Source organism: Scyliorhinus torazame, chromosome 18, assembly GCF_047496885.1.
Source record: "Scyliorhinus torazame isolate Kashiwa2021f chromosome 18, sScyTor2.1, whole genome shotgun sequence".
NCBI classification, from domain to species: domain Eukaryota; kingdom Metazoa; phylum Chordata; class Chondrichthyes; order Carcharhiniformes; family Scyliorhinidae; genus Scyliorhinus; species Scyliorhinus torazame.
In genome coordinates, this window is record NC_092724.1 from 663,870 (window position 1) to 690,118 (window position 26,249).

Sequence of the window (26,249 nt, forward strand, 5' to 3'; positions counted from 1 at the left end):
GTATTGAGGGAGTGCCGCACTGTCAGAGGGTCAGTACTGAGGGAGTGCCGCACTGTCAGAGGGTCAGTACTGAGGGAGTGCTGCACTGTCAGAGGGTCAGTACTGAGGGAGTGCCGCACTGTCAGAGAGTCAGTATTGAGGGAGTGCTGCACTGTCAGAGGGTCAGTACTGAGGGAGTGCTGCACTGTCAGAGGGTCAGTACTGAGGGAGTGCCGCACTGTCAGAGGGTCAGTACTGAGGGAGTGCCGCACTGTCAGAGGGTCAGTACTGAGGGAGTGCCGCACTGACAGAGGGTCAGTACTGAGGGAGTGCCGCACTGTCAGTGAATCAGTACTGAGGGAGTGCCGCACTGTCAGAGGGTCAGTACTGAGAGAGTGCCGCACTGTCAGAGGGTCAGTACTGAGGGAGTGCCGCACTGTCAGAGGGTCAGTACTGAGGGAGTGCCGCACTGTCAGAGGGTCAGTACTGAGGGAGTGCTGCACTGTCAGAGGGTCAGTACTGAGGGAGCGCCGCACTGTCAGAGGGTCAGTACTGAGGGAGCGCCGCACTGTCAGAGGGTCAGTACTGAGGGAGCGCCGCACTGTCAGAGGGTCAGTACTGAGGGAGTGCTGCACTGTCAGAGGGTCAGTACTGAGGGAGCGCCGCACTGTCAGAGGGTCAGTACTGAGGGAGTGCTGCACTGTCAGTGCGTCAGTACTGAGGGAGTGCTGCACTGTCAGAGGGTCAGTACTGAGGGAGTGCTGCACTGTCAGAGGGTCAGTACTGAGGGAGTGCTGCACTGTCAGAGGGTCAGTACTGAGGGAGTGCTGCACTGTCAGAGGGTCAGTACTGAGGGAGTGCTGCACTGTCAGAGGGTCAGTACTGAGGGAGTGCTGCACTGTCAGTGCGTCAGTACTGAGGGAGTGCTGCACTGTCAGAGGGTCAGTACTGAGGGAGTGCTGCACTGTCAGAGGGTCAGTACTGAGGGAGTGCTGCACTGTCAGAGGGTCAGTACTGAGGGAGTGCTGCACTGTCAGAGGGTCAGTACTGAGGGAGTGCCGCACTGTCAGAGGGTCAGTACTGAGGGAGCGCCGCACTGTCAGAGGGTCAGTACTGAGGGAGTGCTGCACTGTCAGAGGGTCAGTACTGAGGGAGCGCCGCACTGTCAGAGGGTCAGTACTGAGGGAGTGCCGCACTGTCAGAGGGTCAGTACTGAGGGAGTGCTGCACTGTCAGAGGGTCAGTACTGAGGGAGCGCTGCACTGTCAGAGGGTCAGTACTGAGGGAGTGCTGCACTGTCAGAGGGTCAGTACTGAGGGAGTGCTGCACTGTCAGAGGGTCAGTACTGAGGGAGTGCCGCACTGTCAGAGGGTCAGTACTTAGGGAATGCCGCACTGTGAGAGGGTCAGTACTGAGGGAGTGCCGCACTGTCAGAGGGTCAGTACTGAGGGAGTGCCGCACTGTCAGAGAATCAGTATTGAGGGAGTGCCGCACTGTCAGAGAGTCAGTATTGAGGGAGTGCGTCACTGTCAGAGAATCAGTATTGAGGGAGTGCGGCACTGTCAGAGGGTCAGTACTGAGGGAGTGCTGCACTGTCAGAGATCAGAATTGAGGGAGTGCTGCAATGTCAGAGGGTCAGTACTGAGGGAGTGCTGCACTGTCAGAGGGTCAGTACTGAGGGAGTGCCGCACTGTCAGAGGGTTAGTACTGAGGGAGTGCCGCACTGTCAGAGAGTCAGTACTGAGGGAGCGCTGCACTGTCAGAGGGTCAGTACTGAGCGAGTGCTGCACTGTCAGAGGGTCAGTACTGAGGGAGTGCTGCACTGTCAGAGGGTCAGTACTGAGGGAGTGCTGCACTGTCAGAGGGTCAGAACTGAGGGAGTGCCGCACTGTCAGAGGGTTAGTACTGAGGGAGTGCCGCACTGTCAGAGAGTCAGTACTGAGGGAGCGCTGCACTGTCAGAGGGTCAGTATTGAGGGAGTGCCGCACTTTCAGAGGGTCAGTATTGAGGGAGTGCCACACTGTCAGAGAGTCAGTATTGAGGGAGTGCGGCACTGTCAGAGAATCAGTATTGAGGGAGTGCTGCACTGTCAGAGAATCAGTATTGAGGGAGTGCTGCATTGTCAGAGGGTCAGTACTGAGGGAGTGCTGCACTGTTAGAGGGTCAGTACTGAGGGAGTGCCGCACTGTCAGAGGGTCAGTACTGAGGGAGTGCTGCACTGTCAGAGGGTCAGTACTGAGGGAGTGCTGCACTGTCAGAGGGTCAGTACTGAGGGAGTGCTGCACTATCAGAGGGTCAGTGCTGAGGGAGTGCCGCACTGTCAGAGGGTCAGTACTGAGGGAGTGCCGCACTGTCAGAGAATCAGTATTGAGGGAGTGCCGCACTGTCAGAGAATCAGTACTGAGGGAGAGCAGCACTGTCAGAGGGTCAGTATTGCGGGAGTGCTGCACTTTCAGAGGGTCAGTACTGAGGGAGTGCCGCACTGTCAGAGGGTCAGTACTGAGGGAGTGCCGCATTGTCAGAGGGTCAGTACTGAGGGATTGCTGCACTGTCAGAGGGTCAGGACTGAGGGAGTGCTGCACTGTCAGAGGGTCAGGACTGAGGGAGTGCCGCACTGTCAGAGGGTCAGTACTGAAGGATTGCCGCACTGTCAGAGGGTCAGTACTGAGGGAGTGCCGCACTGTCAGAGAATCAGTACTGAGGGAGTGCTGCACTGTCAGAGGGTCAGTACTGAGGGAGTGCTGCACTGTCAGAGAGTCAGTACTGAGGGAGTGCCGCACTGTCAGAGGGTCAGTACTGAGGGAGTGCTGCACTGTCAGAGAGTCAGTACTGAGGGAGTGCTGCACTGTCAGAGGGTCAGTACTGAGGGAGTGCCGCACTGTCAGAGGGTCAGTACTGAGGGAGTGCTGCACTGTCAGAGGGTCAGTACTGAGGGAGTGCTGCACTGTCAGAGGGTCAGTACTGAGGGAGTGCTGCACTGTCAGAGGGTCAGTACTGAGGAAGTGCTGCACTGTCAGTGCGTCAGTACTGAGGGAGTGCTGCACTGTCAGAGGGCCAGTACTGAGGGAGTGCTGCACTGTCAGAGGGTCAGTACTGAGGGAGTGCTGCACTGTCAGAGGGTCAGTACTGAGGGAGTGCTGCACTGTCAGAGGGTCAGTACTGAGGGAGTGCCGCACTGTCAGAGGGTCAGTACTGAGGGAGCGCCGCACTGTCAGAGGGTCAGTACTGAGGGAGCGCCGCACTGTCAGAGGGTCAGTACTGAGGGAGTGCCGCACTGTCAGAGAGTCAGTATTGAGGGAGTGCGGCACTGTCAGAGAATCAGTATTGAGGGAGTGCGGCACTGTCAGAGAATCAGTATTGAGGGAGTGCGGCACAGTCAGAGAATCAGTATTGAGGGAGTGCTGCACTGTCAGAGGGTCAGTACTGAGGGAGTGCTGCACTGTCAGAGGGTCAGTACTGAGGGAGTGCCGCACTGTCAGAGGGTCAGTACTGAGGGAGTGCCGCACTGTCAGAGGGTCAGTACTGAGGGAGTGCCGCACTGACAGAGGGTCAGTACTGAGGGAGTGCCGCACTGTCAGTGAATCAGTACTGAGGGAGTGCCGCACTGTCAGAGGGTCAGTACTGAGAGAGTGCTGCACTGTCAGAGGGTCAGTACTGAGGGAGTGCTGCACTGTCAGAGGGTCAGTACTGAGGGAGTGCTGCACTGTCAGAGGGTCAGTACTGAGGGAGTACCGCACTGTCAGAGAATCAGTATTGAGGGAGTGCCACACTGTCAGAGAGTCAGTATTGAGGGAGTGCGGCACTGTCAGAGAATCAGTATTGAGGGAGTGCGGCACTGTCAGAGAATCAGTATTGAGGGAGTGCTGCATTGTCAGAGGGTCAGTACTGAGGGAGTGCTGCACTGTTAGAGGGTCAGTATGGAGGGAGTGCCGCACTGTCAGAGGGTCAGTACTGAGGGAGTGCTGCACTGTCAGAGGGTCAGTACTGAGGGAGTGCTGCACTGTCAGAGGGTCAGTACTGAGGGAGTGCTGCACTTTCAGAGGGTCAGTACTGAGGGAGTGCCGCACTGTCAGAGAATCAGTATTGAGGGAGTGCCGCACTGTCAGAGAATCAGTACTGAGGGAGAGCAGCACTGTCAGAGGGTCAGTATTGCGGGAGTGCTGCACTTTCAGAGGGTCAGTACTGAGGGAGCGCTGCACTCTCAGAGGGTCAGTACTGAGGGAGTGCCGCATTGTCAGAGGGTCAGTACTGAGGGATTGCTGCACTGTCAGAGGGTCAGGACTGAGGGAGTGCTGCACTGTCAGAGGGTCAGGACTGAGGGAGTGCCGCACTGTCAGAGGGTCAGTACTGAAGGATTGCCGCACTGTCAGAGGGTCAGTACTGAGGGAGTGCCGCACTGTCAGAGAATCAGTACTGAGGGAGTGCTGCACTGTCAGAGGGTCAGTACTGAGGGAGTGCTGCACTGTCAGAGAGTCAGTACTGAGGGAGTGCCGCACTGTCAGAGGGTCAGTACTGAGGGAGTGCTGCACTGTCAGAGAGTCAGTACTGAGGGAGTGCTGCACTGTCAGAGGGTCAGTACTGAGGGAGTGCCGCACTGTCAGAGGGTCAGTACTGAGGGAGTGCTGCACTGTCAGAGGGTCAGTACTGAGGGAGTGCTGCACTGTCAGAGGGTCAGTACTGAGGGAGTGCTGCACTGTCAGAGGGTCAGTACTGAGGGAGTGCTGCACTGTCAGAGGGTCAGTACTGAGGGAGTGCTGCACTGTCAGAGGGTCAGTACTGAGGGAGTGCTGCACTGTCAGTGCGTCAGTACTGAGGGAGTGCTGCACTGTCAGAGGGTCAGTACTGAGGGAGTGCCGCACTGTCAGAGGGTCAGTACTGAGGGAGTGCTGCACTGTCAGAGGGTCAGTACTGAGGGAGTGCTGCACTGTCAGAGGGTCAGTACTGAGGGAGTGCTGCACTGTCAGAGGGTCAGTACTGAGGGAGTGCTGCACTGTCAGAGGGTCAGTACTGAGGGAGTGCTGCACTGTCAGAGGGTCAGTACTGAGGGAGTGCTGCACTGTCAGTGCGTCAGTACTGAGGGAGTGCTGCACTGTCAGAGGGTCAGTACTGAGGGAGTGCTGCACTGTCAGAGGGTCAGTACTGAGGGAGTGCTGCACTGTCAGAGGGTCAGTACTGAGGGAGTGCTGCACTGTCAGAGGGTCAGTACTGAGGGAGTGCCGCACTGTCAGAGGGTCAGTACTGAGGGAGCGCCGTACTGTCAGAGGGTCAGTACTGAGGGAGCGCCGCACTGTCAGAGGGTCAGTACTGAGGGAGTGCCGCACTGTCAGAGGGTCAGTACTGAGGGAGTGCTGCACTGTCAGAGTGTCAGTACTGAGGGAGCGCCGCACTGTCAGAGGGTCAGTACTGAGGGAGCGCCGCACTGTCAGAGGGTCAGTACTGAGGGAGCGCCGCACTGTCAGAGGGTCAGTACTGAGGGAGTGCTGCACTGTCAGAGGGTCAGTACTGAGGGAGCGCCGCACTGTCAGAGGGTCAGTACTGAGGGAGTGCTGCACTGTCAGTGCGTCAGTACTGAGGGAGTGCTGCACTGTCAGAGGGTCAGTACTGAGGGAGTGCTGCACTGTCAGAGGGTCAGTACTGAGGGAGTGCTGCACTGTCAGAGGGTCAGTACTGAGGGAGTGCTGCACTGTCAGAGGGTCAGTACTGAGGGAGTGCTGCACTGTCAGAGGGTCAGTACTGAGGGAGTGCTGCACTGTCAGTGCGTCAGTACTGAGGGAGTGCTGCACTGTCAGAGGGTCAGTACTGAGGGAGTGCTGCACTGTCAGAGGGTCAGTACTGAGGGAGTGCCGCACTGTCAGAGGGTCAGTACTGAGGGAGTGCTGCACTGTCAGAGGGTCAGTACTGAGGGAGTGCCGCACTGTCAGAGGGTCAGTACTGAGGGAGCGCCGCACTGTCAGAGGGTCAGTACTGAGGGAGCGCCGCACTGTCAGAGGGTCAGTACTGAGGGAGTGCCGCACTGTCAGAGGGTCAGTACTGAGGGAGTGCTGCACTGTCAGAGGGTCAGTACTGAGGGAGCGCCGCACTGTCAGAGGGTCAGTACTGAGGGAGCGCCGCACTGTCAGAGGGTCAGTACTGAGGGAGCGCCGCACTGTCAGAGGGTCAGTACTGAGGGAGTGCTGCACTGTCAGAGGGTCAGTACTGAGGGAGCGCCGCACTGTCAGAGGGTCAGTACTGAGGGAGTGCCGCACTGTCAGAGGGTCAGTACTGAGGGAGTGCTGCACTGTCAGAGGGTCAGTACTGAGGGAGCGCCGCACTGTCAGAGGGTCAGTACTGAGGGAGTGCTGCACTGTCAGAGGGTCAGTACTGAGGGAGTGCTGCACTGTCAGAGGGTCAGTACTGAGGGAGTGCCGCACTGTCAGAGGGTCAGTACTGAGGGAATGCCGCACTGTCAGAGGGTCAGTACTGAGGGAGTGCCGCACTGTCAGAGGGTCAGTACTGAGGGAGTGCCGCACTGTCAGAGAATCAGTATTGAGGGAGTGCCGCACTGTCAGAGAGTCAGTATTGAGGGAGTGCGTCACTGTCAGAGAATCAGTATTGAGGGAGTGCGGCACTGTCAGAGGGTCAGTACTGAGGGAGTGCTGCACTGTCAGAGAATCAGAATTGAGGGAGTGCTGCAATGTCAGAGGGTCAGTACTGAGGGAGTGCTGCACTGTCAGAGGGTCAGTACTGAGGGAGTGCCGCACTGTCAGAGGGTTAGTACTGAGGGAGTGCCGCACTGTCAGAGAGTCAGTACTGAGGGAGCGCTGCACTGTCAGAGGGTCAGTACTGAGCGAGTGCTGCACTGTCAGAGGGTCAGTACTGAGGGAGTGCTGCACTGTCAGAGGGTCAGTACTGAGGGAGTGCTGCACTGTCAGAGGGTCAGAACTGAGGGAGTGCCGCACTGTCAGAGGGTTAGTACTGAGGGAGTGCCGCACTGTCAGAGAGTCAGTACTGAGGGAGCGCTGCACTGTCAGAGGGTCAGTATTGAGGGAGTGCCGCACTTTCAGAGGGTCAGTATTGAGGGAGTGCCGCACTGTCAGAGGGTCAGTACTGAGGGAGTGCCGCACTGTCAGAGGATCAGTACTGAGGGAGTGCTGCACTGTCAGAGGGTCAGTACTGAGGGAGTGCTGCACTGTCAGAGGGTCAGTACTGAGGGAGTGCCGCACTGTCAGAGGGTCAGTACTGAGGGAGTGCCGCACTGTCAGAGGGTCAGTACTGAGGGAGTGCCGCACTGTCAGAGAGTCAGTATTGAGGGAGTGCGGCACTGTCAGAGAATCAGTATTGAGGGAGTGCGGCACTGTCAGAGAATCAGTATTGAGGGAGTGCGGCACAGTCAGAGAATCAGTATTGAGGGAGTGCTGCACTGTCAGAGGGTCAGTACTGAGGGAGTGCTGCACTGTCAGAGGGTCAGTACTGAGGGAGTGCCGCACTGTCAGAGGGTCAGTACTGAGGGAGTGCCGCACTGTCAGAGGGTCAGTACTGAGGGAGTGCCGCACTGTCAGAGGGTCAGTACTGAGGGAGTGCCGCACTGTCAGTGAATCAGTACTGAGGGAGTGCCGCACTGTCAGAGGGTCAGTACTGAGAGAGTGCTGCACTGTCAGAGGGTCAGTACTGAGGGAGTGCTGCACTGTCAGAGGGTCAGTACTGAGGGAGTACCGCACTGTCACAGAATCAGTATTGAGGGAGTGCCACACTGTCAGAGAGTCAGTATTGAGGGAGTGCGGCACTGTCAGAGAATCAGTATTGAGGGAGTGCGGCACTGTCAGAGAATCAGTATTGAGGGAGTGCTGCATTGTCAGAGGGTCAGTACTGAGGGAGTGCTGCACTGTTAGAGGGTCAGTACTGAGGGAGTGCCGCACTGTCAGAGGGTCAGTACTGAGGGAGTGCTGCACTGTCAGAGGGTCAGTACTGAGGGAGTGCTGCACTGTCAGAGGGTCAGTACTGAGGGAGTGCTGCACTATCAGAGGGTCAGTGCTGAGGGAGTGCCGCACTGTCAGAGGGTCAGTACTGAGGGAGTGCCGCACTGTCAGAGAATCAGTATTGAGGGAGTGCCGCACTGTCAGAGAATCAGTACTGAGGGAGAGCAGCACTGTCAGAGGGTCAGTATTGCGGGAGTGCTGCACTTTCAGAGGGTCAGTACTGAGGGAGCGCTGCACTCTCAGAGGGTCAGTACTGAGGGAGTGCCGCATTGTCAGAGGGTCAGTACTGAGGGATTGCTGCACTGTCAGAGGGTCAGGACTGAGGGAGTGCTGCACTGTCAGAGGGTCAGTACTGAGGGAGTGCTGCACTGTCAGAGGGTCAGTACTGAGGGAGTGCTGCACTGTCAGAGGGTCAGTACTGAGGGAGTGCTGCACTTTCAGAGGGTCAGTACTGAGGGAGTGCCGCACTGTCAGAGAATCAGTATTGAGGGAGTGCCGCACTGTCAGAGAATCAGTACTGAGGGAGAGCAGCACTGTCAGAGGGTCAGTATTGCGGGAGTGCTGCACTTTCAGAGGGTCAGTACTGAGGGAGCGCTGCACTCTCAGAGGGTCAGTACTGAGGGAGTGCCGCATTGTCAGAGGGTCAGTACTGAGGGATTGCTGCACTGTCAGAGGGTCAGGACTGAGGGAGTGCTGCACTGTCAGAGGGTCAGGACTGAGGGAGTGCCGCACTGTCAGAGGGTCAGTACTGAAGGATTGCCGCACTGTCAGAGGGTCAGTACTGAGGGAGTGCCGCACTGTCAGAGAATCAGTACTGAGGGAGTGCTGCACTGTCAGAGGGTCAGTACTGAGGGAGTGCTGCACTGTCAGAGAGTCAGTACTGAGGGAGTGCCGCACTGTCAGAGGGTCAGTACTGAGGGAGTGCTGCACTGTCAGAGAGTCAGTACTGAGGGAGTGCTGCACTGTCAGAGGGTCAGTACTGAGGGAGTGCCGCACTGTCAGAGGGTCAGTACTGAGGGAGTGCTGCACTGTCAGAGGGTCAGTACTGAGGGAGTGCTGCACTGTCAGAGGGTCAGTACTGAGGGAGTGCTGCACTGTCAGAGGGTCAGTACTGAGGGAGTGCTGCACTGTCAGAGGGTCAGTACTGAGGGAGTGCTGCACTGTCAGAGGGTCAGTACTGAGGGAGTGCTGCACTGTCAGTGCGTCAGTACTGAGGGAGTGCTGCACTGTCAGAGGGTCAGTACTGAGGGAGTGCCGCACTGTCAGAGGGTCAGTACTGAGGGAGTGCTGCACTGTCAGAGGGTCAGTACTGAGGGAGTGCTGCACTGTCAGAGGGTCAGTACTGAGGGAGTGCTGCACTGTCAGAGGGTCAGTACTGAGGGAGTGCTGCACTGTCAGAGGGTCAGTACTGAGGGAGTGCTGCACTGTCAGAGGGTCAGTACTGAGGGAGTGCTGCACTGTCAGTGCGTCAGTACTGAGGGAGTGCTGCACTGTCAGAGGGTCAGTACTGAGGGAGTGCTGCACTGTCAGAGGGTCAGTACTGAGGGAGTGCTGCACTGTCAGAGGGTCAGTACTGAGGGAGTGCTGCACTGTCAGAGGGTCAGTACTGAGGGAGTGCCGCACTGTCAGAGGGTCAGTACTGAGGGAGCGCCGTACTGTCAGAGGGTCAGTACTGAGGGAGCGCCGCACTGTCAGAGGGTCAGTACTGAGGGAGTGCCGCACTGTCAGAGGGTCAGTACTGAGGGAGTGCTGCACTGTCAGAGTGTCAGTACTGAGGGAGCGCCGCACTGTCAGAGGGTCAGTACTGAGGGAGCGCCGCACTGTCAGAGGGTCAGTACTGAGGGAGCGCCGCACTGTCAGAGGGTCAGTACTGAGGGAGTGCTGCACTGTCAGAGGGTCAGTACTGAGGGAGCGCCGCACTGTCAGAGGGTCAGTACTGAGGGAGTGCTGCACTGTCAGTGCGTCAGTACTGAGGGAGTGCTGCACTGTCAGAGGGTCAGTACTGAGGGAGTGCTGCACTGTCAGAGGGTCAGTACTGAGGGAGTGCTGCACTGTCAGAGGGTCAGTACTGAGGGAGTGCTGCACTGTCAGAGGGTCAGTACTGAGGGAGTGCTGCACTGTCAGAGGGTCAGTACTGAGGGAGTGCTGCACTGTCAGTGCGTCAGTACTGAGGGAGTGCTGCACTGTCAGAGGGTCAGTACTGAGGGAGTGCTGCACTGTCAGAGGGTCAGTACTGAGGGAGTGCCGCACTGTCAGAGGGTCAGTACTGAGGGAGTGCTGCACTGTCAGAGGGTCAGTACTGAGGGAGTGCCGCACTGTCAGAGGGTCAGTACTGAGGGAGCGCCGCACTGTCAGAGGGTCAGTACTGAGGGAGCGCCGCACTGTCAGAGGGTCAGTACTGAGGGAGTGCCGCACTGTCAGAGGGTCAGTACTGAGGGAGTGCTGCACTGTCAGAGGGTCAGTACTGAGGGAGCGCCGCACTGTCAGAGGGTCAGTACTGAGGGAGCGCCGCACTGTCAGAGGGTCAGTACTGAGGGAGCGCCGCACTGTCAGAGGGTCAGTACTGAGGGAGTGCTGCACTGTCAGAGGGTCAGTACTGAGGGAGCGCCGCACTGTCAGAGGGTCAGTACTGAGGGAGTGCCGCACTGTCAGAGGGTCAGTACTGAGGGAGTGCTGCACTGTCAGAGGGTCAGTACTGAGGGAGCGCTGCACTGTCAGAGGGTCAGTACTGAGGGAGTGCTGCACTGTCAGAGGGTCAGTACTGAGGGAGTGCTGCACTGTCAGAGGGTCAGTACTGAGGGAGTGCCGCACTGTCAGAGGGTCAGTACTGAGGGAATGCCGCACTGTCAGAGGGTCAGTACTGAGGGAGTGCCGCACTGTCAGAGGGTCAGTACTGAGGGAGTGCCGCACTGTCAGAGAATCAGTATTGAGGGAGTGCCGCACTGTCAGAGAGTCAGTATTGAGGGAGTGCGTCACTGTCAGAGAATCAGTATTGAGGGAGTGCGGCACTGTCAGAGGGTCAGTACTGAGGGAGTGCTGCACTGTCAGAGAATCAGAATTGAGGGAGTGCTGCAATGTCAGAGGGTCAGTACTGAGGGAGTGCTGCACTGTCAGAGGGTCAGTACTGAGGGAGTGCCGCACTGTCAGAGGGTTAGTACTGAGGGAGTGCCGCACTGTCAGAGAGTCAGTACTGAGGGAGCGCTGCACTGTCAGAGGGTCAGTACTGAGCGAGTGCTGCACTGTCAGAGGGTCAGTACTGAGGGAGTGCTGCACTGTCAGAGGGTCAGTACTGAGGGAGTGCTGCACTGTCAGAGGGTCAGAACTGAGGGAGTGCCGCACTGTCAGAGGGTTAGTACTGAGGGAGTGCCGCACTGTCAGAGAGTCAGTACTGAGGGAGCGCTGCACTGTCAGAGGGTCAGTATTGAGGGAGTGCCGCACTTTCAGAGGGTCAGTATTGAGGGAGTGCCGCACTGTCAGAGGGTCAGTACTGAGGGAGTGCCGCACTGTCAGAGGATCAGTACTGAGGGAGTGCTGCACTGTCAGAGGGTCAGTACTGAGGGAGTGCTGCACTGTCAGAGGGTCAGTACTGAGGGAGTGCCGCACTGTCAGAGGGTCAGTACTGAGGGAGTGCCGCACTGTCAGAGGGTCAGTACTGAGGGAGTGCCGCACTGTCAGAGAGTCAGTATTGAGGGAGTGCGGCACTGTCAGAGAATCAGTATTGAGGGAGTGCGGCACTGTCAGAGAATCAGTATTGAGGGAGTGCGGCACAGTCAGAGAATCAGTATTGAGGGAGTGCTGCACTGTCAGAGGGTCAGTACTGAGGGAGTGCTGCACTGTCAGAGGGTCAGTACTGAGGGAGTGCCGCACTGTCAGAGGGTCAGTACTGAGGGAGTGCCGCACTGTCAGAGGGTCAGTACTGAGGGAGTGCCGCACTGTCAGAGGGTCAGTACTGAGGGAGTGCCGCACTGTCAGTGAATCAGTACTGAGGGAGTGCCGCACTGTCAGAGGGTCAGTACTGAGAGAGTGCTGCACTGTCAGAGGGTCAGTACTGAGGGAGTGCTGCACTGTCAGAGGGTCAGTACTGAGGGAGTGCTGCACTGTCAGAGGGTCAGTACTGAGGGAGTACCGCACTGTCAGAGAATCAGTATTGAGGGAGTGCCACACTGTCAGAGAGTCAGTATTGAGGGAGTGCGGCACTGTCAGAGAATCAGTATTGAGGGAGTGCGGCACTGTCAGAGAATCAGTATTGAGGGAGTGCTGCATTGTCAGAGGGTCAGTACTGAGGGAGTGCTGCACTGTTAGAGGGTCAGTACTGAGGGAGTGCCGCACTGTCAGAGGGTCAGTACTGAGGGAGTGCTGCACTGTCAGAGGGTCAGTACTGAGGGAGTGCTGCACTGTCAGAGGGTCAGTACTGAGGGAGTGCTGCACTATCAGAGGGTCAGTGCTGAGGGAGTGCCGCACTGTCAGAGGGTCAGTACTGAGGGAGTGCCGCACTGTCAGAGAATCAGTATTGAGGGAGTGCCGCACTGTCAGAGAATCAGTACTGAGGGAGAGCAGCACTGTCAGAGGGTCAGTATTGCGGGAGTGCTGCACTTTCAGAGGGTCAGTACTGAGGGAGCGCTGCACTCTCAGAGGGTCAGTACTGAGGGAGTGCCGCATTGTCAGAGGGTCAGTACTGAGGGATTGCTGCACTGTCAGAGGGTCAGGACTGAGGGAGTGCTGCACTGTCAGAGGGTCAGGACTGAGGGAGTGCCGCACTGTCAGAGGGTCAGTACTGAAGGATTGCCGCACTGTCAGAGGGTCAGTACTGAGGGAGTGCCGCACTGTCAGAGGGTCAGTACTGAGGGAGTGCCGCACTGTCAGAGGGTCAGTACTGAGAGAGTGCTGCACTGTCAGAGAATCAGTATTGAGGGAGTGCGGCACTGTCAGAGAATCAGTATTGAGTGAGCGCCGCACTGTCAGAGAATCAGTATTGAGGGAGTGCGGCACTGTCAGAGAATCAGTATTGAGGGAGTGCTGCACTGTCAGAGGGTCAGTACTGAGGGAGTGCCGCACTGTCAGAGGGTCAGTACTGAGGGAGTGCCACACTGTCAGAGAATCAGTATTGAGGGAGTGCCGCACAGTCAGAGAATCAGTACTGAGGGAGTGCCGCACTGTCAGAGGGTCAGTACTGAGGGAGTGCTGCACTGTCAGAGGGTCAGTACTGAGGGAGTGCCGCACTGTCAGAGGGTCAGTACTGAGGGAGTGCCGCACTGTCAGTGAATCAGTACTGAGGGAGTGCCGCACTGTCAGAGGGTCAGTACTGAGGGAGTACCGCACTGTCAGAGAATCAGTATTGAGGGAGTGCCACACTGTCAGAGAGTCAGTATTGAGAGAGTGCGGCACTGTCAGAGAATCAGTATTGAGGGAGTGCGGCACTGTCAGAGAATCAGTATTTAGGGAGTGCTGCATTGTCAGAGGGTCAGTACTGAGGGAGTGCTGCACTGTTAGAGGGTCAGTACTGAGGGAGTGCCGCACTGCCAGAGGGTCAGTACTGAGGGAGTGCTGCACTGTCAGAGGGTTAGTACTGAGGGAGTGCTGCACTGTTTAGAGGGTCAGTACTGAGGGAGTGCCGCACTGTCAGAGGGTCAGTACTGAGGGAGTGCTGCACTGTCAGAGGGTCAGTACTGAGGGAGTGCCGCACTGTCAGAGGGTCAGTACTGAGGGAGTGCTGCACTGTCAGAGGGTCAGTATTGAGGGAGTGCTGCACTATCAGAGGGTCAGTGCTGAGGGAGTGCCGCACTGTCAGAGGGTCAGTACTGAGGGAGTGCCGCGCTGTCAGAGAATCAGTATTGAGGGAGTGCCGCACTGTCAGAGAATCAGTACTGAGGGACAGCAGCACTGTCAGAGGGTCAGCATTGAGGGAGTGCTGCACTTTCAGAGGGTCAGTACTGAGGGAGCGCTGCACTCTCAGAGGGTCAGTACTGAGGGAGTGCCGCATTGTCAGAGGGTCAGTACTGAGGGATTGCTGCACTGTCAGAGGGTCAGGACTGAGGGAGTGCTGCACTGTCAGAGGGTCAGGACTGAGGGAGTGCCGCTCTGTCAGAGGGTCAGTACTGAAGGATTGCCGCACTGTCAGAGGGTCAGTACTGAGGGAGTGCCGCACTGTCAGAGGGTCAGTACTGAGGGAGTGCCGCACTGTCAGAGAATCAGTATTGAGGGAGTGCGGCACTGTCAGAGAATCAGTATTGAGGGAGCGCCGCACTGTCAGAGGGTCAGTACTGAGGGAGTGCCGCACTGTCAGAGGGTCAGTACTGAGGGAGTGCCGCACTGTCAGAGAATCAGTATTGAGGGAGTGCCGCACTGTCAGAGAATCAGTACTGAGGGAGTGCCGCACTGTCAGAGGGTCAGTACTGAGGGAGTGCTGCACTGTCAGAGGGTCAGTACTGAGGGAGTGCCGCACTGTCAGCGAATCAGTATTGAGGGAGTGCCACACTGTCAGAGAGTCAGTATTGAGGGAGTGCGGCACTGTCAGAGAATCAGTATTGAGGGAGTGCTGCACTGTCACAGGGTCAGTACTGAGGGAGTGCTGCACTGTCAGTGGGTCAGTACTGAGGGAGTGCTGCATTGTCAGAGGGTCAGTACTGAGGGAGTGCTGCACTGTCAGAGGGTCAGTACTGAGGGAGTGCCGCACTGTCAGAGGGTTAGTACTGAGGGAGTGCCGCACTGTCAGAGAGTCAGTACTGAGGGAGTGCTGCACTGTCAGAGGGTCAGTATTGAGGGAGTGCCGCACTGTCAGAGAGTCAGTACTGAGGGAGTGCCGCACTGTCAGAGGGTCAGTACTGAGGGAGTGCCGCACTGTCAGAGGGTCAGTACTGAGGGAGTGCCGCACTGTCAGAGGGTCAGTACTGAGGGAGTGCCGCACTGTCAGAGAGTCAGTACTGAGGGAGTGCTGCACTGTCAGAGGGTCAGTATTGAGGGAGTGCCGCACTGTCAGAGAGTCAGTACTGAGGGAGTGCCGCACTGTCAGAGGGTCAGTACTGAGGGAGTGCCGCACTGTCAGAGGGTCAGTACTGAGGGAGTGCCGCACTGTCAGAGGGTCAGTACTGACGGAGTGCCGCACTGTCAGAGTTGTTGACTTTCTGATGATATTAAACTGAGGCTCTAACCTCTCCAGTGGGCAGAAAGATCCCATGGCACTAATTTGGAAAGAGCAGGGGCGAGATTCTCCAACCCCCCGCCGGTTGCCGAATTCTCCGGCACAGGATATTCGGCGGGGGCGGGAATCGCGCCGCGCCGGTTGGCGGGCCCCCCCGCTCGATTCTCCGGCCCGGATGGGCCGAAGTCCCGCCGCTAAAATGCTTGTCCCGCCGGCGTAAATTAAACCGCCTACCTTACCGGCGGGACAAGGCAGCGTGGGCAGGCTCCGGGGTCCTGGGGCGCGCGGCGATCTGGCCCTGGGGGGTGCCCCCACGGTGGCCTGGCCCGCGATCGGGGCCCACCGATCCGCGGGCGGGCCTGTGCCGTGGGGGCACTCTTTCCCCTCCGCCTCCGCCACGGTCTCCACCATGGCGGAGGCGGAAGAGACTTTCTCCACAGCGCATGAGCGGGAAACTGTCAGCGGCCGCTAACGCTCCCGCGCATGCGCCGCCCGGAGATGTCATTTCCGCGCCAGCTGGCGGGGCGGAAATTCGTCTGGCGCGGGCCTAGCCCCTCAAGGTTGGGGCTCGGCCCCTAAAGATGCGGAGCATTCCGCACCTTTGGGGCGGCGCGATGCCCGTCTGATTTGGGCCGTTTTGGGCGCCAGTCGGCGGACATCGCGCCGATACCGGAGAATTTCGCCCCAGGTCTCTTAGCTTGTATTTATCTTTCAAACAACTCACAAAAACAGGTTATCTGATTATTACCACTTTGCTTTGTGTGGGAACTTGCTGAGTGCTGATTGGCTGCCGCGTTTCCGACATTACAACAGTGGTCATGCTTCAAAAGCACTTCATTGACTGTAAACACTTCACTGCGAGAGCCGATGGTCATGGAAGGCGGCACTGCGTGGCGTCGGTCTTCACACAATCTATATGGATGGTACAAAGTTACCCTCCATTGGTTAAATTTCAGCGGAGGTTCAGCAACTTAAATGAGTTATCAGAGTTGAGAGCATAAAGCAGGGGCGAAATTCTCTGGAAACGGCGCGATGTCCGCCGACTGGCGCCCAAAACGGCGCCTATCAGACGGGCATCGCGCCGCCCCAAAGGTGCGGAATGCTCCGCATCTTTAGGGGCCGAGCCCCAACATTGAGGGGCTAGGCCGACGCCGGACGAATTTCCGCCCCGCCAGCTGGCGCGGAAATGACATCTCCGGGCGGCGCATGCGCGGGAGGGACAGCGGCCGCTGACAGTTTCCCACGCCTGCGCAGTGGAGGGAGTCTCTTTCACCTCCGCCATGGTGGAGACCGTGGCGGAGGCGGAGGGGAAAGAGTGCCCCATGGCACAGGCCCGCCCGCGGATCGGTGGGCCCCGATCGCGGGCCAGGCCACCGTGGGGGCACCCCCCGGGGCCAGGTCGCCCCGCGCCCCCCCCAGGACCTCGGAGCCCGCCCGCGCCGCCTTGTCCCGCCGGTAAGGTAGGTGATTTCATTTACGCCGGCGGGACAGGCAATTTATCGGCGGGACTTCAGCCCATCCGGGCCGGAGAATCGAGCGGGGGGGCCCGCCAACCGGCGCGGCGCGATTCCCGCCCCCGCCGAATATCCGGTGCCGGAGACTTCGGCAACCGGCGGGGGCGGGATTCACGCCAGCCCCCGGCGATTCTCCAACCCGGCGGGGGGTCGGAGAATGTCGCCCCAGATCAGAGGTTTTTGGCAAGTTCCATGTTTCCGAGCTACAGATGGGTACAGATGGGTAAACTGTAGCAATCTTGGTTCGTGGTTAGGCTGCAGAATCAACTTTTAGATTTTGTACTGCATTGAGAAAAAAGGATAAAAGGCGTTGCTTACAAGAGTCACTATTTCCCAGCAGAAGTATCGCCACCTCACACACTACCTGTAACATGGCATTAACTGAGCAATTCCACCCAAAAGTCACAGCGGGTCTCAAAGAAAAAGGAGAGATATGACTGCACAGTGTGCTTCCCCAAGCTAAAAGTCACCGCAGATTTTTATCTTCAATCTAGAAACTGGGCGATACATCGCATCAAACCTCCATTAGTTTTGCTCCAAGGAGAAATTGAAGAATGGAAGGGAGAACAATAGTCTGTTTCACGGCACCAAATAGAGCCTCTCCTTTCAAATTACACAAAATTCACGTCACTCATAAAATCATAAAAGGAGCAAGAATAAGAAAGTTTGTAAAGTGGTCTCAAGATTGCTGATGTACACTATTGTCACTATTGTACACCACGGATATACACTATTGTACACCATGGATATACACTATTGTCACTATTGGACACCACGGATATACACTATTGTCACTATTGTCCACCACGGATATACACTATTGTACACCATGGATATACACTATTGTCACTATTGGACACCACGGATATACACTATTGTCACTATTGTCCACCACGGGTATACATTATTGCGAAGTTCAAGCTATCTTTTTTAAAATCGAGGGTTAGGGCGGGTTGCAGATCGGAGGATACTATCAAATCAGCCATGATGTTATTAAATGACTGAACAAGTTCGAGGAGCTGAATGGCCTCCTCCTGCACCTTATCTGCAGGTCCATCACCCTCCAAATGTGCCTCCTGCTTCCATATTGAAAAGGGAAACTATTGCATAGAATTGTAGAATTGGCAGTGCAGAAGGAAGCCATTCGGCCCACTGAGTCAACACCAGCCCTTGCACAGGGCACCGTGCTTAAGCCCACGCCTCTACCCTAGCCCCGTAACGTCACCTTTTTGGTCACTAAGGGCAATTTAACATGGCCAATCCACCTAACCTCCGGGTGCTCTGGTTTCTTCCCACGAGTCCCAAAACCCGTGCTGTTAGGTGAATTGGACATTCTGAATTTTCCCTCAGTGTACCCGAACAGGCGTCGGAATGTGGCAACTAGGGGCTTTTCACAGTAACTTCACTGCAGTGTTAATGTAAGCCTACTTGTGACAATGAAGATTATTTCTATTACCGGCACATCTTTGGACTGTGGGAGGAAACCGGAACACCCGGAGGAAACCCACGCAGACACGGGGAGAACTCCACACAGACAGTGACCTGAGGCCAGAATTGAACCCAGGACTCTGGCGCTGTGAGGCAGCAGTGCTAACCACTGTGCTGCCAACTGCTGGCCAATTCTCCCTCTCTCCCACCCCCGGGTACAGTGCCCGCACTCTCATTGTCCAATATTTGTCACCTATATGGCCTCTTGGGGAATGAATGGCACCCCAAGCATGACAACATCCTGGGGGTTACCACTGACCAGAAACCGAACTGGATCAGCCACATTAGTACTGTGTCTACCAGGGCAGGTCAAAGACTTAGAAACCTGTGGCAAATAACTCACCTCCTGACCCCCCCAAAGCCTGTCCACCATCTACAAGGCACAAGTCAGGAGTGTGATGGAATACTCTCCACTTACCTGGATGAGCGCAGCTCCAACAACACTCAAGAAGCTCAGCACCATCCAGGAAAAAACAGCCCCGCTTGATTGCTCCCCTTCCACAAACATTCACTCCCTCCCCCACCGACACACAGTGGCAGCCGTGTGTACCATCTACAAGATGCATTGCAGAAACTCACCAAGGTTCCATCGATAACAGGCGGGATTGTCCCGCAATCGGCCGGGTGGCCCAACGTCGGCGCCAAGAACGGCGCAAACCACTCCGGCGTCGGGCCATCCGGAAGTTCCGGTAACCTCCGTCCCGGAAGGGGCTAGCAGCGGCATGATGCCATTCACGACGGTGTCACCTGTCACAGAAGCGCGCAGCGTCATTGACGCCACTGCCGGAGACCCGGCAAAATGGCCGCCAGCCGCTCAACGCCGAGGTTCCAGGAGCAGGACATGGAGGTGCGCCTGGACGCAGTGGAGCAGAGGAGGGAGGCCATGGCGCCTGTGGAGGGAGGTGGCAGAAGCCGTCAGCGCCGTGGCCGTAACAGCCAGGACAGGCGTCCAGTGCCACAAGAAGGTCAATGACCTAGTCAGGGCAGCAAGGGCACTCCCTCAACCGACACTCAGAACCCTGGCACCCATCCCTGGCACCCCCACCCCCGGAACTCTCCTCCCACAGCACCCCCATCCCCGGCACTCCCACCCCACCCCTGGCACCGACCACGATCACCGGCACGCAACCCTGGCCCTGGGTACATAAGAACATAAGAACTAGGAGCAGGAGTAGGCCATCTGGCCCCTCGAGCCTGCTCCACCATTCAGTGAGATCGTGGCTGATCTTTTGTGGACTCAGCTCCACTTTCCGGCCCGAACACTATAACCCTTAATCCCTTTATTCTTCAAAAAACTATCTATCTTTATCATAAAAACATTTAATGAAGGAGCCTCTATTGCTTCACTGGGCAAGGAATTCCATAGATTCACAACCCTTTGGGTGAAGAAGTTCCTCCTAAACTCAGTCCTAAATCTACTTCCCTTTATTTTGAGGCTATACCCCCTAGTTCTGCTTTCACCCGCCAGTGGAAACAACCTGCCTGCATCTATGCTATCTATTCCCTTCATAATTTTATATGTTTCTATAAGGTCCCCCTCATCCTTCTAAATTCCAGCGAGTACAGTCCCAGTCTACTCAACCTCTCCTCGTAATCCAACCCCTTCAGCTCTGGGATTAACCTAGTGAATCTCCTCTGCACACCCTCCAGTGCCAGTACGTCCTTTCTCAAGTAAGGAGACCAAAACTGAACACAATACTCCAGGTGTGGCCTCACTAACACCTTATACAATTGCAGCATAACCTCCCTAGTCTTAAACTCCATCCCTCTAGCAATGAAGGACAAAATTCCATTCACCTTCTTAATCACCTGTTGCACCTGTAAACCAACTTTTTGCGACTCATGCACTAGCACACCCAGGTCTCTCTGCACAGCAGCATGTTTTAATATTTTATCATTTTATTAATAATCCCTTTTGCTGTTATTCCTACCAAAATGGATAACCTCACATTTGTCAACATTGTATTCCATCTGCCAGACCCTAGCCCATTCACTTAGCCTATCCAAATCCCTCTGCAGACTTCCAGTGTCCTCTGCACTTTTTGGTTTACCACTCATCCTGGTGTCGTCTGCAAACTTGGACACATGGCCCTTGGTCCCCAACTCCAAATCACCTATATAAATTGTGAACAATTGTGGGCCCAACACTGATTCCTGAGGGACACCACTAGCTACTGATTGCCAACCAGAGAAACACTCATTAATCCCCACTCTTTGCTTTCTATTAATTAACCAATCCTCTATCCATGCTACTACTTTACCCTTAATGCCATGCATCTTTATCTTATGCAGCAACCTTTTGTGTGGCACCTTGTCACAGGCTTTCTGGAAATCCAGATATACCACATCCATTGGCTCCCCGTTGTCTACCGCACTGGTAATGTCCTCAAAAAATTCCACTAAATTAGTTAGACACGACCTGCCCTTTATGAACCCATGCTGCGTCTGCCCAATGGGACACTTTCCATCCATATGCCTCGCTATTTCTTCCTTGATGATAGATTCCAGCATCTTCCCTACTACCGAAGTTAAGCTCACTGGCCTATAATTACCCGCTTTCTGCCTACCTCCTTTTTTAAACGGTGGTGTCACGTTTGCTAATTTCCAATCCGCCGGGACCACCCCAGAATCTAGTGAATTTTGGTCAATTATCACTCGTGCATTTACAATTTCCCCACCCATCTCTTTTAGCACTCTGGGATGCATTCCATTAGGGCCAGGAGACTTGTCTACCTTTAGCTCCATTAGCTTGCCCATCACTACCTCCTTAGTGATAACAATCCTTTCAAGGTCCTCACCTGTCATAGCCTCATTTCCATCAGTCACTGGCATGTTATTTGTGTCTTCCACTGTGAAGACTGACCCAAAAAACCTGTCCAGTTCCTCAGCCATTTCCTCATCTCCCATTATTAAATCTCCCTTCTCATCCTCTAAAGGACCAATATTTACCTTAGCCACTCTTTTTTGTTTTATATATTTGTAGAAACTTTTACTATCTGCTTTTATATTCTGAGCAAGTTTACTCTCATAATCTGTCTTACTCTTCCTTATAGCTTTTTTAGTAGCTTTCTGTTTGCCCCGTAAAGATTTCCCAGTCCTCTAGTCTCCCACTAATCTTTGCCACTTTGTATGCTTTTTCCTTCAATTTGATACTCTCCCTTATTTCCTTAGATATCCACGGTCGATTTTCCCTCTTTCTACCGTCTTTCCTTTTTTTTGGTATAAACCTTTGCTGAGCACTGTGAAAAATCGCTTGGAAGATTCTCCACTGTTCCTCAACTGTTTCACCATAAAGTCTTTGCTCCCAGTCTACCTTAGCTAGTTCTTCTCTCATCCCATTGTAATCTCCTTTGTTTAAGCACAAAACACTAGTGTTTGATTTTACCTTCTCACCCTCCATCTGTATTTTAAATTCCACCATATTGTGATCGCTCCTTCCGAGAGGATCCCTAACTATGAGACCATTAATCAATCCTGTCTCATTACACAGGACCAGATCTAGGACCGCTTGTTCCCTCGTAGGTTCCATTACATACTGTTCTAGGAAACTATCGCGGATAAATTCTATAAACTCCTCCTCAAGGCTGCCTTGACCGACCTGTTTAAACCAATCGACATGTAGACTGCTGTACCATTTCTTCATGCATCCGATATTTCTTTGTTTATTGCCGGCCCCACCATAATGTTACTATTTGGTGGCCTATGGACTACTCCTATCAGTGACTTTTTCGCCTTACTATTCCTGATATCCAACCAAATGGATTCAACCTTATCCTCCGTAGCACCGATGTCATCCCTTACTATTGCCCGGATGTCATCCTTAAATAACAGAGCTACACCACCTCCCTAACCATCCACTCTGTCCTTCCGAATAGTTTGATACCCTTGGATATTTAACTCCCAGTCGTGACCATCCTTTAACCATGTTTCAGTAATGGCCACTAAATCATAGTCATTCACAATGATTTGCGCCATCAACTCAATTACCTTATTCCGAATACTACGAGCATTCAGGTAAAGTACACTTATGTTGGCTTTTTTACCTCTGTTCTGAATCTTAACACCTCAATCAGTAACCTCTCCTAAGTTATATTTCCTCTTAGCTTTTCTCCTAATTTTCCTTGTCGTTGAACCCATATCTTCATGTAACAACCTGCCGCGTCGCTTACCATTAATGTTTTTACTTCCCGTTTTATTCCTTTTAGTATTACTGGTCCTATTCACTGAGCTCCCCTCAGTCACTGTACCTTGTACTGTCGCCCTTTTTGATTTTTGACTATGGCTTCTCTGCCTTACACTTTCCCCCTTACTGCCTTTTGTTTCTGTCCCTGTTTTACTATCTTCCAACTGCCTGCATCAGTTCCCATCCCCCTGCCACATTAGTTTAAAATCTCCCCAACAGCTCTAGCAAACCCCCCCCCAGGACATCGGTTCCAGTCCTGCCCAGGTGCAGACCGTCCGGTTTGTACTGGTCCCACCTCCCCAGAACTGGTTCCAATGTCCCAGGAATTTGAATCCCTCCCTCTTGCACCATCTCTCGAGCCACGCATTCATCCTCTCTATCCTGACATTCCTACTCTGACTAGCTCGTGGCACTGGTAGCAATCCTAAGATTACTACCTTTGAGGTCCTACTTTTTGGTTTAACTCCTAGCTCCCTAAATTCAGCTTGTAGGACCTCGTCCCATTTTTTACCTATATCGTTGGTGCCTATGTGCACCACGACAGCTGGCTGTTCACCCTCCCCCCCCAGAATGTCCTGCAGCCCCTCCGAGACATCCTTGACCCTTGCACCAGGGAGGCAACATACCAACCTGGAGTCTCGATTGCGTCCGCAGAACCGCCTGCTATTCCCCTTACGATTGAGTCCTCTATCACTATAGCCCTGCCATTCTTCTTCCTGCCCAGCTGCGCAGCAGAGCCAGCCATGGTGCCATGAACCTGGTTGCTGCTGCCTTCCCCTGGTGAGCCATCTCCCTCAACAGTATCCAAAGCGGTATATCTGTTTTGCAGGGAGATGATCGCAGAGGACACCTCCACTGCCTTCCGACTCTTGCTCTGTTTTTTGCTCACCCATTTTCTATCTCCCTCAGTACCTTTCACCTGCGGTGTGACCAACTCACTAAACGTGCTATCCACGACGTCCTCAGCATCACGGATGCTCCAAAGTGAGTCCATCCGCAGCTCCAGAGCCGTCAAGCGGTCTAACAGGAGCTGCAACTGGACACACTTCTTGCACATGAATGAGCCAGGGACAGTGGACGTGTCCCTGAGCTCCCACATCGCACACGAGGAGCATGACATGGGTCTGAGATCTCCTGCCATGTCTTAAACCTTAGGTTAACTTAAACAACTACAATTCCAAAAAACGAAAGAAAAAAATAAATAAATTAGACAATGAAAAGAAAAACCACTTACGAGTCACTTACCAGGGATAAAAAACACCTCTTCCCCACCCAGCTTTGAATTCCCACCTTGATTCAAATTGCCAAACTCACTCTTTGCTGTCTCACTCTGGCTGTGTCTTCTCTGGCTCACTGGGTAGCATCCTCAACCGGCACCAGAAACCCCCCCAGCCACGGCCGTGCCGCCTCCTCTCCAGCGGCCGCCCCACGCTGACCCCTGCCTCTGCGCTCGCGCCGGCGTCAGCCAGCACGGCTGATTGACGCCGTTAAAAAGCATGTTTAATTTACGCCGGCGTGACCTGCGGTCGCGTTGGCGAGACTTCGGCCCATCCGGGCCGGAGATCTGAAGCAGCCCCGGGGCCCATCGTGTCACGTCGATTGTCGCGATTCTGCGAGGCGCGATTCCCGTCGGTGGGATTTTTCGCCGGCCGGAGAATATGGCATCCGGAATCGGAACGGCGGGGCGGGATTCACGCTGCCCCTCCGGGGATTCTCCGATCCGGCGTGGGTCAGAGAATCCCACCCAACATTGTCTAAATCCACGACCACTACCATCTAGAAGGACAAAGGCAGCAGCTCCCTGGAACCCCACCACCTGGAGGTTCCCCTCCAACTCACTCACCATCCTGACTTGGGTCAAAATCCTGGAATTCCTTCCCTAACAGCAGTGGGTGTTCAGACACCATATGAACCTCACGGTTCAAGAAGGGAGCTCACCACCACCTTCTGAAGGGCAATTAGGGATGGGCAATAAATGTTGGTCTAACCAGCGACGTCCACATCCCGTAAATGAATTTAAAAAAGGTCAGGTCTTGATGATGTAAGAGTAGCACAAATGTGAGGACAGGTTAATCAGCTGACCAGGAATCCTAGGTCTGAGAAACCAGGGCACAGTTAACAAACCGGGACACAGTTTACAAACCGGGACACAGTTTACAAACCGGGACACAGTTTACAAACCGGGACACAGTTCACAAACCGGGACACAGTTTACAAACCGGGACACAGTTTACAAACCGGGACACAGTTCACAAACCGGGGCACAGTTTACAAACCGGGACACAGTTTACAAACCGGGACACAGTTCACAAACCGGGGCACAGTTTACAAACCGGGGCACAGTTTACAAACCGGGGCACAGTTTACAAACCGGGGCACAGTTTACAAACCGGGGAACAATTCACAAACCGGGGAACAATTCCGGGGCACAGTTCACAAACCGGGGCACAGTTTACAAACCGGGACACAGTTCACAAACCGGGACACAGTTCACAAACCGGGGCACAGTTTACAAACTGGGGAACAATTCACAAACCGGGGAACAATTCCGGGGCACAGTTCACAAACCGGGACACAGTTTACAAACCGGGACACAGCTTACAAACCGGGACACAGCTTACAAACCGGGACACAGCTTACAAACCGGGACACAGCTTACAAACCGGGACACAGCTTACAAACCGGGACACAGCTTACAAACCGGGACACAGCTTACAAACCGGGACACAGTTTACAAACCGGGACACAGTTTACAAACCGGGACACAGTTCACAAACCGGGACACAGTTTACAAACTGGGGCACAGTTTACAAACAAAGTCATACAAGTCATTAGTTATGGCACAGTTTTAATATTGTACTCTGTTGATCATCTTACTTTAGAAAGGATGCAAAGCCTTTGTCGATGTCAGGAGGGATTCACTATAACATTAGGAATGAGAAATGACAAAACAATAGAATCGTTGCAATGGAACAGAAAATATTCTTAGATTTTTCAAAGGTGCTGAAAATTACGAGACACTTTGCTAAGATAAAGCTGGGTATTGTGTATTCATCTTTGTTGGTCACTTTAAGAATCCGATCATGTATTGATGACGTCACTGGCCGTTTGTGTGGGCAAACAGGACGCCATCCCAACAGCCTGCAAACACCTTCCCAGTAAAGCTCTCACTTGTTTGTACCTTCGTGGTCTGCAAGCCTATCCTTTAAAATACCACACGGGTAAATATCTCATGATCCAATACAAGAGAGCATGAATTGAAGATTGCTACATAACGTTCAAGGAGATTTTAAGATAATTGTTTTGTCTGGGGTGTTGTTGGACATTGCAGTGGAATGAGAAAGCATTGCAACTTTTAAATGGTAAATGGGTAACTATTTTAAAATGTAAAAAGGATATGGGGAAAGGGCAGTGGAATGGATCGAATTAGATACCTTTTTACAAAAAGGTACCGGTGCAATTGTCACCTCCTGCAGCTCTTATTCATAGAATCACTACAGTGTGTTGTGTACTCTGGGATAACACAGGCTGCAACTCGGTACAGCTTTGACCAAAAGATACTCCAGACTTTGAAGTAAGTTCAATGTGATTTATTGAACCATTTGCACAGTTCTCTATGAGTTTGACTCTCCTGCTAATCTTGCTATAGTAACTCAGTCTAACTAACCATTCTGCTCTAAGCCACGTGGTGGGTGTGATGCTTCTGATCTGCCCCTTTCCTACTCTCGAAGTGTCGCCTGTGGAAAGAGACAGAGCATGTGTGCCCTATCCTTATATATAGGTTGTGTAATGCCCCCTTGTGGTAGTGTCACTTCTGGGTGTCTTGACTGCCCATTTGTCATGTCCTATTCTATGTGTTCATTAGCTGTATGTCTGCATGTCATGACGTCTCTGGTGCTCCCTCTAGTGTTTACTTAGTCGTAGTGTATTTACATTAACCCCTTGTGTATTCATGGTGATGCATATCACCACACAGTGCAGAATGAGGCCATT

The 26,249-nt window shown here is 54.3% G+C and overlaps 1 protein-coding gene across 3 annotated transcripts in view; it reads right to left on the reverse strand.

Annotated features, from left to right (window-relative positions):
• The window catches only part of LOC140394884 (nuclear receptor ROR-beta-like), a 179,123-nt gene that overhangs the window by 79,659 nt on the left and 73,215 nt on the right, over positions 1–26,249 (reverse strand). The window contains exon 3 of one of the 3 annotated variants that reach the window (XM_072482042.1): positions 25,134–25,177. The exons of the other annotated variants lie outside the window; for them this stretch is intronic. The gene's annotated coding sequence lies outside the window, so the exon portion shown is untranslated. The remainder of the gene's footprint in view (positions 1–25,133; positions 25,178–26,249) is intronic. 3 annotated transcript variants of the gene reach the window in all.